General features: G+C 41.0%; 1 protein-coding gene and 1 non-coding gene across 3 annotated transcripts in view; one reads left to right on the top strand and one right to left on the bottom strand.

Moving 5' to 3' along the window:
- PLCB4 (phospholipase C beta 4) overlaps positions 1-14,297 on the top strand; it is a 370,645-nt gene that overhangs the window by 63,488 nt on the left and 292,860 nt on the right. The window lies entirely within an intron of this gene.
- On the bottom strand, positions 7,989-8,090 carry LOC118610159. The gene has a single exon (XR_004953814.1). It is a non-coding gene; the product is annotated as a U6 spliceosomal RNA (small nuclear RNA).

The following is a 14,297-nucleotide window of genomic DNA, read 5'->3' on the forward strand; positions in this document are numbered from 1 at the left end:
CTTAGCCCTTCTCCTTGTGGCTTGGGTTTCCCACAGCATGGGGACTATGTTCAAAAGAGGGAGCATTATAAATGTGGAAAGGTGGAAATTGCCAGTGCCCTCAAGGCCAGCACTCAGAGATCCCGGATGCCGACTCCCAGGCTCCCGAGGCATTCTATTTATCAAAGCAGTCACAGGGACGGTCATTTTTTTTTTTTTTTTTTTTTTTTTTGCATGTGGCTCAGCATGTCCCTCAGCCCCACTATTGATGGAAACTTTTTAGTTCATCGTTCATTCCTAATTGGATCGTTTAATGCTTTGAAGTTCAAATGCTCCTAAGAGTCACTACCATTAGTTATTTGCTGTCCAATCATCTGTTGTTGAGAGAGCCCAGTCTTGTGCCACTGAAGATTTTCTTGGAGGGGCTTATCTCAGAGCAACTGTGGTTAGAGTAGGCAAGGGCAGGTGAGTAGAGAACATCAGTATACTGAAGATTATGTGTAGGGACTCTCTGAGCCTGCCCATTTCTCTGAGGCTAGAGATTTCTTTCCACTTTCTACAAAGCTCTGCTTGACCTACCTCATGCCGTCTAACTTCTTAGCCATTTATCTCTTTCATTCTCCAGCTTTGCTTTTTTTTTTTTTTTTTTTTTTAAGTTATTGCATCGTATCACTATTCCTCCTACCCGTGTCCTGGCCTTCCATGTCCCTGTGACAAGAAGGCTGTCTTCTCTCTCACCACCTGTCACTTAACTTATGACTTACTCTTCAGATCTTAGCTCAAGTATCACTTCCTCAGGGGAGCATAGGACCCTTTGAATTAAGTCTCATCCCCTGTTCCATCTTCCTTTCCTTCATTGTACTAATCATAGTTTGTAGTTTTATACCCGTGTGGCTCCTCGACCGTTATCTGCCTCCCAGTGTAGTCCCTAGAAGGCCAAGGAATGTGTCAGTATTCTTCAGGGTGGCGATAACTGTGCATGTTAGGTACTGGCAAATAACTGTTTTTGTATAAATTAAAAATTGGAGGTAGTTGCCCTGAGAGAATAAGGATTAAGGAGAAGGAATCTTTATCTTTATGAAGGAATTTAAAAGTAGCCTATTTTAGGGACTATGAGGACATAATTTCCCAGGGAGCCTCCCCACAATGGTGATTTGTAAATCAGTGAAATCTTATCATTAAGAACATAACTGGTGGAGAGTATGCAGTAATTTCTGAGATGTGGCCCCAGTTCCCTAACCAGAGGTCTTACTGATAGCCAAACTTTGTAACTATTGGGCTAGAACTGCTCATTCCATTCCTGTTTACTCTCCCACGAAGCCAGTATCTTGTTAGACTGTAAGTCAAAGATCAGTTAGATTACAATTTAGGTTATGATGTGCTTGTCAGCATAATCTTCATAAGATAACCCCAGCCATAACTTTCTGTTCAGTTCTGTGGCACACTATCTAAAAACAAAGTTAGTGGAAGAATCAAAACTGTAGAAGAGAAACAGTAAGATAGAGTAAGAAATGACTGAGACTGTTTTACTCAGAGGTTCTTTGTCCTTTGAATTCTAGCATTTTTCAGTTCCCCACTTTCAGAGATTAAGACTAAGATGGAGAGCAATATGTTTTAGTTAATTTATCTCCCTGAAATAACTTAATTCAATAAATGCATTTCGAATACTCTCTCTATACATATATCAATGAGGGGTATAAAAATGAATGCAAGTTGGTATATGACCTTGAAGTTTATACCTACCCAGAAAATATGGCATGCGCCTGCGACATGAGGTCCTAATGAAAGGGTCAGATAAAAAGGGCCATAGTAGGATCTCAGTAGGGGCTGGAGGAGTCAGAAGTGTTTCTATAGAGGGGCCAGAATTTGCACTGAGTCTCTGCGGATGAGTAGACTTAGGAGAGGTTGCACAGAAGGGAAAGAGAAAGGGTAGTATAGGCTGGGAAAGCCCCATGTGTGACAGTAAAAGTGAGAGAATGAAAAGCAAGAATGCTCTTTCATACTCCAGAGGCAGTGAATGCCCGTGGGGTGGGGATGAGAGTTTAGAGAGTGAAGAGCTGTGACAAGCCATTTCATTAGGTGAGACCCTTGGAGGCCAGAGTGTAAGGACTGAATCCTCGAAAGCAGGGGAGGACACATCATAAAACCTGAGCTTTCAGAACATTATTTTTATGGCAGTTGGCAAGGTGGTTTTGATGAAGGACAGTTTGGAGCCAGTGAGACTGCCTGGGAGGCTGTAGTGGCTGGCGCCAGGGGGGTGGTGACTGAAACCGAGAGGGAGGGAAGTGTACAAACCGGGGTTCAGAGGAAGAACTGGTGGATTTTACATCTGGATTTATAGTGGGGAAGAGGGAGGAATAAGAAACAGGGATATTGAACGTGGGCGAATGGAAAATTAGTTCCATAGTCACCACTACCAAGGTTGGGGATGGATGGTCATGCTCAGGTTGAGTGGGCCAGAGGAATGAAATATCTTAGAAGCAATGGCAGGTAACTCGGGGTCAGTTGGAAGAAAAAGGCTGGGGATGTAAATTAGCGCATCATCAGAACCTGTTGGATTAAATAGACCCACAATTAACAAAATTAACAAAAATTTGGAGTTTTACTGGGCATTTTAAGTAGGAAAAAAAAACCCCAGACCTCTACTTTAAATACAAACAGTTCATCAGTAAATTCTGTTTGTTCTATACTCAAAGCAGATCCCAAATGGAACTGGTTTATATTCTCTGCATCACTGCCTTCTGGTCCAGTCACCAGACTGGATTCTGCAACAGCCTTCTAGCTGGTCTCCCTGCATCTGTCTCAGCCCACCTACAGTCTGCCCTCAACACAGTCGCCCTAGTGATCCTTTTAAAATGTCAGGTCATGTCGGTCTGCCCCTGATCTGCAGTGGCTTCCCACCTCGTTCCAAGCATAAGCCGAAGCCCTCACGGGGCCTTCAGGGCCTGGCATCATCCCTTCCTCTTTATTTTGACTCCATCTGTTCCTACTCTCCCTTGTTCACTCCACGCTAGCCCCTTTGCCAGCTGCCGCTCCTCGCACACGCTAGGCACGCCTCCCTCAGGGCCTTTGCATGTTCTCCCTTGGCCTGGAAAGCTCTCCCTCCCATTATGTGTAGGACGTGTTCCCTCAACTCCTTCGAATCTTTGCCAACTGGGGACTTCCTTTACACTCCTAGTTATTTAACGTTGCCACCCGCCTGACTTGTACTCCTGGCCCCCTTCCCTACTTCAGCCTTTTCCCTTTATTGCCTTTAGTATCCTCTAGTATACAGACCATTTATTCACCTTTGCATTGTCAGGATATCCCTCCAGAATGGAAGTTCCATGGAAGTAGGGATTTCTGTCTGTATTGTTCACTGTGGCACTTAGAATAATGACAGATACTCAGTGATCATTCTTGAGTGAATGATCATGAACAAATTCCATGGGAAGTTTCTTTTTTGAGTGGAATTGTGGCTTCCTTGAGATCAGCTGTCAGTAATTTTCATCTTTATGTCCAGAGATGGTGCTTAATGTATGCCGAATAAGTGAATACAACCTGAAATACTACATGCTCACATTCTTCATTATCAAGTCCCAGAAATTTCCATTACTAAATGGAACGTTTATAAAGTGACAGGGGGAAGAATAGTTTTGCTTCATTTAGCTGAGCTTCCACTTTGGGTTTCAGAATTCACATAGCAGTTTGGTAATTCTTTCATTATTACTACGATTATTAATTGGATGCTATTTAAAAATTTGGCCCCTCGACTCTCAGCTGATGTTTTAGGAGATTATGCTGTACAGGGGGCAGAAATTGCTGGAGCTGACTGTAACTATTCATGGCCAATTAAGGAACTGCATTGGCAAGAGACACAGGGTGCCCTGTGGGAGTCCTGGTGGCAGTGGTTCCTGGTCTCTGGGAAACGCTGCCCCGGGCTCCCTTCTGCAAAAGGGATCTTGATTTGGTTACTTGGTGGGTGCTTTTTATAAATAAAGAGAATCAGTAACCTTAAGAGATTTAACTTTGCAGGGTGCTTAACGAGAGAAAGGGAAGAACAAAGGGAAGAAATTACTCTTTATTTGGGAGCATTTACTTGAGAAGTCCCTCTGAAGTTTGCTTTTTGTTTTATTTGGTATCACTTTCATCTCTTCCCAGGGGATGCAGATGTCTTTTGAAAGAATGCATGCAGAAAAATAGGTTGTAGAAGGCCAAAATGAATTCTTGGAAGTTTAACAAGCTCCCAAAGGGCAGACCTTCTCCAGGAATAGGGACTGTTACCCCTTCTTTCAGGTTGAGATTTGGGAGAACAACTCTGGTATTCTCTGCTTCTACTGCCATTGATGTGGTTTGTGGATGACACGACTGGATGGCCAGGTTCTTACTTATATGTTTAGGTGGGGCTTAAGGGAATTGAGACAGAGAAATATAGTACAAGGGAGCCTGAAAACATCAGTGGCAGATTATGTCCTTACTTAACTTTAGGGTAAAAACAATCCATAGAAAATCATTACAGATTTTTCTAGCTTGTAAAATTATGGGACAGCCTTGTTTTCAAATATAGTGTCTAAGGGGTCAAAAGAAAGTTCAAGTAAATTAAAGCCTAGAGAACAAGGCAGTACACATATGCAGCCAAAAGATCATCCATGTGACATTCCCTAAGGCTATGGCACGGTGTCAGTTGGCAGGATGTTTAAATCAGTGGCAGAACTATTTTCCTTGTCCTAACTAAAAGTGCAAGAGGTATATTGGGTGTTTGGCCTGGGGTCAAAAGTAATGCGAGAAGAAACATTGGTGACAAGGCTTTTTTTGGTTTTAAAATGTCTTATCTGTGTTTGCATTCATTTCTATCCCCAATAAAGAAGACAATTCATGGGGTAACGGAGACAGTGAACTTGGTGTCCAGGGTGAAAATGAATGAGAAACAAAAATATTTCTCCAGTGAGTTTTGTGTTGGGAAGCAGAAAATCTGACCCCATGAGCTCTAAAGAAAGCCTTTCCTACATTTTTGCTACATTGAAGAGGTCACATTCACTGCATAGCACAGTTCTTGGAGTGAGGCCTTCACTTTCAAAAATTGGTTAAAATGTTTATCTTAAAAAAAAAAATGTATCGCTAGCACGTTTTCTGTGATTAGTAAAAGAAGGATACTCTGCTGTGTCCCACTTTTTTTCCTCATTGTCTTATATTTTTGAAAAGTGCCCTTACCTCAAAAATTAATGTAGTGCCCTCACCGCATTAATTCTAAACTCATAATGATCACTCTTATCCAGCTGTTATGAAGATCAGCGTCCTTTTTTTTCTTGTGTTTTTTCTTCCGCTATTGCCTAATATTTATAACCGTCTTTTCATGAGGTTGGGCGGGGAGAGGATAAGGAGAGAATATACCGCAAAAATCAGTCATGCTGTATTCAGTGGCCCAACCTGCTTGTTCATTTTCCCCTCCACCCATCAACCCACCCACCCACACAAGAAACCATCTGATATTTATTGACCATCTGCTGTGAACCAGGCACTGAATCTAAGATGGAGCAAGCTAGGATCCCTACCCCATGAAGGAGACTAAATAACACACATTTACAGTGGAGGACCTCACAACCTATTCTTGTCACGAGAGGGTCTCACAACCTGTTCTTGGGAATTTCAGGTAAAGTTTACAGGAAGAAGTACTATCTCAACTGACACATGACAGATTGATTGAAGTTAGCTGGATGACCTCTGTATGTTGGGGGCTTCTCTGTGGTTAAGGGATGAGTGGGAGTTCTTAGCACAAGAAATCCCATGTTCTAGAGGTCACATTTTATGTGAGAGTTGTGTTTCTGAAGTCCTTGCAAATTCAGAACTTCCATAAGTCAAGATAGGTATTTCCCTTTAGCAGCTAAGACGGCGCCACCCTGTGGCCACTCTGTAAACAGAGTTTAGGGTTCTCTCCACCCAGCCAGCTTCGAAGCTACAATTCTTGAAGAATTTTAACATCGAGTCAAATGAATGTGAGACTGTATTAATGTAATTATATTATCTTAAAGCTACATAAATAAAGGTCACGTGAAATAGAACCAGACACTGTAGTGTCTCAGAGCGCCAGCTCATGGCCCATTTGATGGGTGGGAGCAGACTAGGAGGAGGAAGACAGAGGGGAGGAAGAGTGGTAACTGAGGAAATGGATAAGGACTCAGGGCCTTGATTATCCAAGGCTTATGAACCATGACAAGAAGATGGCATTGTGTGAGCCTCCGAAGAATATTAAGGAGGAAATGGTGTTAGGTTTTTGTTAGGGTTTTAGTAGCTGAGAAAGTTGAAATTAGACTAAGGCAATGTCTAGGTATCAGATGTTTGTGGAACATTCCCCTTCATTTCTAATTAGACTTTGGTTATAAAAAATAATAAGCTGTCATGATTTCAAAATACATTTAAGGTTTTTGTTTATTTTGTTTGTTTTTGAAGGGCTCAGTAACTGTCTTGGAAGAGACAATGAGATGCATAGCTAACTAGCAAGAAGTTAGATACTCGACCCAGACTTGGGACCTAAGCCTGGAGGACAATTTGTTAGTGAATTATGCTTGGGGTTCTGTGGTAAAATAGACTGGGAGCAACATGAATTAGACAAAGATAAGTAGATTTCTTTACTGTGGGACTTCTTAGAGCTGTAGAAGTACTAATACGTGTTATGAACTTCTAAGAGAAATTTAAGGCATGCAGCGTATCCTAAACTTGTTTCAACACTGAGGAACCTTTTTCCTGGAAATAGTCATTATAATCAGGCTGAGGGCAACTATTCCAATAAATGTGTATCAGTTATCTAGTGCCACAGTAATACTGCATAACAAACAACTATTATTGGAATACAATAATACAAAAACACATTTAGCTTACAAGTTTGGGGGCTTCAGCTCATCCTGATTGGGGCTTAGCTCATTTTAGCTTATCTCACTCAGGTGTCTATGGTCAGCTGTGAGTTGGGCAGGCAGATTCTTCTAATCTTAGCTGGATTTGTTTTCATGTCTGGGGGCTCAGCTGGCTGTTGGCTGATTTAGAACGGCTTTAGCTATGAGGACTAGGTGACTTGTCTCAGTTATGTGTGTCTCTCATCCCCAAGCATGCTGGACCTAGCATGTACTCCTGGCCATGACAAAGGAGCAAGAATGAGAGCAAGCCCAACAGTGCAGCTTCAAGCCATCTTCAAGCGTTTGCTTGTATCATGTTTGCTAACATCTTGTTTACCAAAGAAAGTCACAGAGTCTCATTCCAGAGTGGGAGGGCACTACGAGGTTACATGGCAGAGGATATAGATATAGGGAAAGAGAGCAGGGCTCTCTTTTTAATGAGAATAACTTAGAAGCCAGCTTGAGAATTGCTGGGTGAGATCACAGTCAACTGAGAGCAAAGAATGAGGTCAAACTTTATGCCACAGCCACAGACTGTACTTTTAATTCTGATAAGGAATCTCTCAAATATAGATGTCTGGGCCATGTCAAAGTGAGAAAAAGTTCATCTGATTCTATGCAGGACTTTTATTATCTTTCTGTGGAATCATTTCAGGACTGAAAGGACTGTGGGCATCAGCTAGTTCTAGTTGCATCATGTTGGAAGTGAGGAAACAGAGGCCCAGAGAGGTTAATTGTCCAGCCTAAATCTACACAGCTAGCTAGAAGCAAAGCTGAGCCTTGAATCCAGATCCTATCTCAAGCCATTTGGGTTTTTATTACGTTAAAGCTTTGTCGGGGTGGGCAGCATTGAAGGAACTGAAATGTATTCATAATCTTTATATGTGAACAATTACATTCCTTCTGAAGGAACTATAGTATAACTTAAAAAATATGTATTAAATGTCTTTGGAAGGGTAAAGTAGATAATTAAACATTGAGTTGGTTGCTGAATACTGTGACTGGAGAACGTTTTTTTTTTTTTTTTTCTCCTTGGAGGAAAAGTTGGGGATGGGGTTTGAAGCGAGAAGTGGCCTCAGTTGATAAGTCATTTTGCTTATCAGAGCCTTCGTTATCCTACCTGTAAACATTAGAAAAGTAAAGCAAAATATGGAATGCTTTGAGTTTGTATGTCATCCTTGCACAGTGGCCAGGCTAATCTCTGTATCGTTCCAGTTTTAATATCTGTGCTGCCAAAACCAGAACTGACAGGAGATTCTTGGTAATACAGTTTTGTTTTCAGTTTTTCTCTCTTCTGTCCCCCTCCTACTCCCAAGAATTTCTGCCACATCAGTGAAGTCAGCAGAGGACTTCTGAGAAGGAAGCAAGAATTTGTGTTCTAGCACCTACTTTGTCAAACAACAGATAAAATTGTGAAGGCAGATCTAGTCTTCCAGAATCGAAGCTACATTGACACCTTATTTAGTTGACAGGAGTGGGCAATAGTTTTTTCTATATAAGTAAAATTTTGATCATAGAATTCTACTAAACTCTATCAAATAAATTCACTATTTTTTATGATGGCAATACTTTTAGAATATAACATATATTCCCTGATTTACTAAACAGAATAACTGAAACTTCTCAGCCTCATCCCTTTAGATATTAGCAATTGAACTGTGTGGTAACATAGTACTGTGCCTGTAAAGAGCTATCTAAGTGAAAGGCATTATTACTGTTGTTTTGTTTGCTTAGGGACTCCTAGAGTGTATAGGACCACTTGCCATTAAACTAAGTCTTCACAGATATGCTTTATTAATTCTTGTATTTTATTTTTCGAGTGTTTATACTTCCTCATTGTCAGTTGGTCAGCTGTATTTTTGGGCTGCTCAAACACAGACTTGTTCTTAGATCTGTTCTGCAATACAGGTAACTACCTTTCCCAGGCTCCTTTGCCCTTTGGCGCCTGGGAGAGACAGAAAGCTACCTCTCCCTGCCTCACTCTGCTTTTTTCGGTATCTCTAGGAAGAGCTGTGTTTCTTTCATTGCTTCTGCTCTCATCTGGTTTCTCCTTTCTTTATAGCAGTGTTGTTGTTCTAATATTATCTAGTTGGCCCAAGTCTTTGTTCTCTGATAACATCACTCCCTTCCATTAACCCTCCTGCTATGCAAGCTAGCAGCTTTTCAGGATCGCCAGTCCCTGGGCTGCTTCCCTGTTCCCTCTGTGACCTCTCAGACATTCCATCACTCTAACCGGTCCTTTGGTTGAAAGATCTAGAGTAGCTTCTGTTTTCTGAGTGTCTAGTAACAGTTGACTGAGGTTGCCTTCTCTTGCAGCTCTTTTCTCTCCTTTTTATTTGCTTCTTACAGTCTAGTGTGAGGACAACAGCCAGGTTACCCAGTGTATTTTATTGGATATAAAAATGCAAACTTGACTGAGCAGTAGTGCAGAGTGATTTAGGGCCCTGGGCTCTGGCGTCAGAATGCTTGGGTCCTAATGCCAATCATACCGCTTATTGGCTGTGTGACTCTGGGCAGGTTTCTTAACTTCTCTGAGCCTTTTTCATCTGAAAATAAATGAATGTAATTACAAAACCTATGCTGTTTCTTAAGATCAACACCTGTTGAAGGGGAAGGAAAGATTTGGGATTAGGCAGAAGGAGTTGAGCTGTGATACAGACTTTTTTTTTTTTTTTTTTTGATGCAGTCTTGACAGGAGCTTTAGTAATCCCACAGGTAACAGATTGGGCCCTTATTCTCTGATGTTGACTAGGGAAAGGGTTCTTGCTCTTGAGTCGGGCAGCTTTCTGCAATCTGCCTGCAGCACTTGCAAGAGCAGGGGAATAAGTTCTTCTGCTCCAAAGTGGCATCTGTTCATTATTGCATCACAGAGTCCACGACGCACCTCCGGGTGTATAATTGTGAAATATAAATAATTAACCCATGAGAAGTGGATCGCTTGGTGCCTGGTACCTGGTGAATGCACAACAAAGTTATCATTATTAATGAATTCGATATAGACGTTCCAGTAAATAGACTTTATGATGTCTGGTTTTAGCTATTTAGAGAGTTTTTACTGACTTCCTGTCCATGACCCTGTCCTACAGAGTGGAGAAGAAGCCACGTAAGTGATCTGATGTAAAATGAGGTTCTCTGGCTTCGACATATGGACTATTAAGTACATTCGTACTATTAATCTTTACAAATGGCTCACCCATAAATTCTTATATCATTCACCAAGCTATTTGCAATATTTAGCATCAGATTTGATAAGAAGTAATACAGCTTTCGTTGTTTTGAATACTTATTCTATAGCTATGGTGCTTAGCATGAATTTTATTGATAGTTCTCGGGATACCTCTGAGGGGCTGAGGTTCCAACTTATGGTGAAGACCTGAGGTCAGTGAGGTTATGTGAGCCGCCCGAGGTCCTCCAGCCAAGAAGTGACTGCCGTGTTCTCATGCCGGGCTGCAGCCTCAGGCTTAAGCGAGCTTTTGCTTTTGACTACACATTTTAGTGATTTAAACAGCAGTAGGGGAAACCTTCTCCTCTGAAAATAACTCTAGCAAAGTGTAGGTGTTGTTTTGGTAGAAACATTTCAGCTGCTGCCATGAAAATCTTCTCCCGAATGGCTTTGTGAGAACAAAGCTGTGCAGGCTCTGCTTGTGTTTATGATTTGAGCCTTATGGCTCAGCCGCAACACAAATGATTTGTTTTCCTGGCCTTGTTGGCAAAGCAATTTAATTTCTGGATTTCCCCAAGGAAGAAGTCTAAACAAATAAATTTCTTTATAATTGGATGTTTAAAGAGGAGCCACAAGGAAAAGTCCAAATGGGAAGCCAGGTATGTTTTCTTCCCCTGAATGCTGCGGAAGCGGGGGCAGAGCGTAAGTACACACGTGCACTTCACTTGGCAGTTTCACTTTCTAATAGTCGCCTTTCTGTTCTTCATCAGGAAATGATTATTATAATCAAGTAAAGCCCCGCAAGCAAGGTGGGTGTTTATAAGTGTGTGGAGAATAGCAAATTAGGTCACTGTTTCTATATATCTAAATAAAGGTAATACTTTCTTTTCTGTAGATTTTTTTTTTTCAAAATTGGATTTATGGTACTAATGAGAAGTCTAGAATATAAGGTAAAGGATTCATAAGAGTGTGTTCTGAAAAGCCCTATTTATTTGATGTTATCAGGATTAGTTTTGACAGTTTATTACAGAAAAATGTAAAAAAAATAACAGTGACTTAAGATAGAAGTTCATGGAAAAGAAATTCAAGGCTAGGCATGCCATGATTTCACAGTATGGTCAGGAGCCCAGATTTCTGTCATTCTGTCCCACTGTCTTAATCATGTAGCTTCCATTTTCAAGGTCACTTAGAGGCCACTTAAGTTTCTGCCATCATGCCCACAGTCCAGACATGTAGCAGAAAGGAGTTAGAAGAAAGGAGCCCTCTTAGTTGAGGCAGCTTCCTCTATTTCTGCAGACTTTCTGAAAATTCCATACACTTCCATTTATATTTCATTGGTCAGTACTGGGTCACATGGTCATACCCAGCTGCAAGAGAGCCTAGCAGTATATTCTTTAGGTAAGCACACTTGAGGCTGTCTTACTGATGAATAAGAAGAAAATAGATATTGAATGATAATTAGCAGGTTTGCTATGTTTAAGATTGTAAACTAATGCCTTGGCTAAAATTTAGACATGTTGGAGTTAACATTAAAAGGTGACTTTTTTTGGTGTGTTCTCCTAATAATCCTCAGAATCGTCAGTGGGTTTATGTGCATCAGAACATACAGAGCTCCTGAATGTGCCTCAGTCTTATCACCTTTACTGGGAGAAGTGATGGCACACTTTCTTCACATCATTCAGTAATTATTGATCAACTACCATGTGCCATGTACTGTGCCAGATAATAGTGTCTAGCAACTAGAACATTTCCCACATTTATTTGATCACCTTCTCCCCCCACCCCCTGCCCTTGTAAAGCCTATTAACACCTCAAGAAAGTATTTTAAGGAACCTAAGTTTGGTGTTTACCTGAAGGAGCTCATTAGTCCGAGAAGCCTCGCATCCTCAGCATAGGAATTGAAAAAGTGTGTCAGCTATCTATTGCTGCATAAAAACCACCTCAAAGTTCAATACCTTAAAACAATAAGCTTTTATTATTGTTCACAAGTTAACAGGTTTGGCTGGGTGGCTCTTGTGGCCCTGGCTGGGGTCATGCTGAGCACATCTGTGGTCAGCTGTAGATTGGGAGGAAGTGTCTCTGCTGAACTTGGCTGAACATGCTCACTTGCTTCTGTGTAACTGGGGGCTGACTGGTCTAGGATGACATCATCTGGGGCCCTGGGATTTTCTCCACATGGTCTCTTCATCATCCAGCAGCCTAGTCCAGGCTTCTCATGGTAATCACATGGTCCAAGAGAATGTGCAGAAATACATGAAATCCCTTGAAGCCAAGACTCAGAATTTATGCAGCTTAATTTCTCTGTCAAAGCAAAATCGCAGAATTACAAAATCAGCCCAGAGTAAGTTGGGGACGTAAACTCAATCTTTTGTTGAAAAGAGCTGCAGTCATATTGCAAAGGATGTAGAAAGCTGAAGAAGTAGAGATTGGAGCTATTTTTGCGGTCAGTCTAATACAGTGTCCCAAGAAGGAAAAGGTTAATTTGTGTTGACGCCCAGTCCTTTCTGTATTTTAACTCCCTCTCTCTTTCCATCTAACATGCCCAGTCAAAATTCCTGTGCATCAAACATGTTCATAGCTATGTTGATGTAAATTAAATCAGTTGTCTTTAGCCACCTCGGTATGTTGGAATCCCTAAAGCTCGGTTACTACTTGTGGGTAAGACCTTGAGTAGGTGGGCTTTGCAAGGTCACTTGCTGTTCTTTAGGACAGCAATAGTGCTCCATTTCCTGTATGCTCTATAGCTAAACTACCAGGGAATAAGACGTGTGACATAAATGTTACCTCTAAAAGACTATAACTCAGTCGTGCTCACTTGCTCTTTCTTGCTTTTGTCAAGTGCCTCCTAAACATGTAAGACTAATAAAAACAATATGGACAAGAAGTCACAAATAAGTAGAGAGTGGTTTGAGCCAGCCAATAGCAAACATAGAGACTGTTTATTGTTCTCGTCCTTATATTTTAGTCTGTTAAATTGTTCTATTCATATGTACTGTGGAATGTCAGACTAATAACACTTTAAAAATTATGAGAGTTGTTAAGAAGACCTTTATAAGTCTTCAGTGCCCCTTCAGTCATTTGACATGGGTGCTTTTGTTTTTAATCTTTGATTTGTTTCAGGTAGTGCCAAGGGGCAGATCTGATGCTATGTCTTGCCCGATATGCTCTGTAATGTCGGCATGTTACAACATCTGAAAAGTGCAATCTACTCATCCATGAAGTGCTCATATGGTGATACCTATCTCAGTGTATTAGAGAAGTCATACCAAGGTCATGCATGACGCTTCCTCATAATACCTAACAATGGCATGATGTGGCACTAACCATGTGTCGGGTAGAGTTCTCAACAAACCTAGAAGTTAGATGCTATTATAATCTCATTCTAAGATGATGCAAATGAGGCATAAAAATTTTAAGTAGCATGCCCAAGTTACACAGACCTGAGGTGTGTGTACTCAGGAACCTGGAGCCGTGGTCCTGTCACAGAGTCAGGCTGAAGAACTGTTTCTGCAGGTGTGAACACTTGGTTGTTTAAAAAGTGATTGAAGTAAAGGTCTGATTTTAACAGAATTGAGAGGGATGGGATTAATGACTTAGATTTTTAAAATTAACTTTGGACTCTTAGTATAGAGCTTGCCCTGGCAATTTACATAGCTATTTCTTGCAGGTACATTTGACATTTTCAAAAGCAGTCAGATTGCATTATCTGTTCTTTGAGGGGTTACTGGGCTCTGTGCATCTCGAAGGTTACATTTGCAATCAGCATTAATTTCATTGTTAGCCGTTTTCCTTCATATTAGTTACAGAGTCTTTTTTTCTTTTTCTTTTCCTTGTTTTTTTTTTTTTTTTTTTTTTTTTAAGTCTAGCTGGGTTCTAGTGGAGATGATAATTTGTGGGATTAGATGGGACAAATCAAGCTGATTGTGCAGGAAGCTGTGTTAGTTACAGAGGTAACTCAGAGCTGGACTGAACCGTGTGCATCTCTAATCTAGTATCACTGAGCAGTGTTTTCTTTCCTTCCCCATTTTAGTCTAAAATGCCCATTAAACTGGAATGGGGTGAAGAAGCACATGATGTTAATAGGGAGTGACTTTCCCACTACGTTTTATGATTCACCCGAGGGAGTCACACTAAACTACATGAACAAAGGGAGGAATTCCCCTGGAAGCCAAGGGCAGAGATAATTATATGAAGAAAAATATAAATAAGTGATGCCATTTGCTCTTATATTTGTCTTAATCTGTTGGGACTGCTATGACAAAATACTATAGACTGGGTGACTTTTAAAC

This window comes from Rousettus aegyptiacus, unplaced genomic scaffold, assembly GCF_014176215.1.
Source record: "Rousettus aegyptiacus isolate mRouAeg1 unplaced genomic scaffold, mRouAeg1.p scaffold_m13_p_12, whole genome shotgun sequence".
NCBI classification, from domain to species: Eukaryota; Metazoa; Chordata; class Mammalia; order Chiroptera; family Pteropodidae; genus Rousettus; species Rousettus aegyptiacus.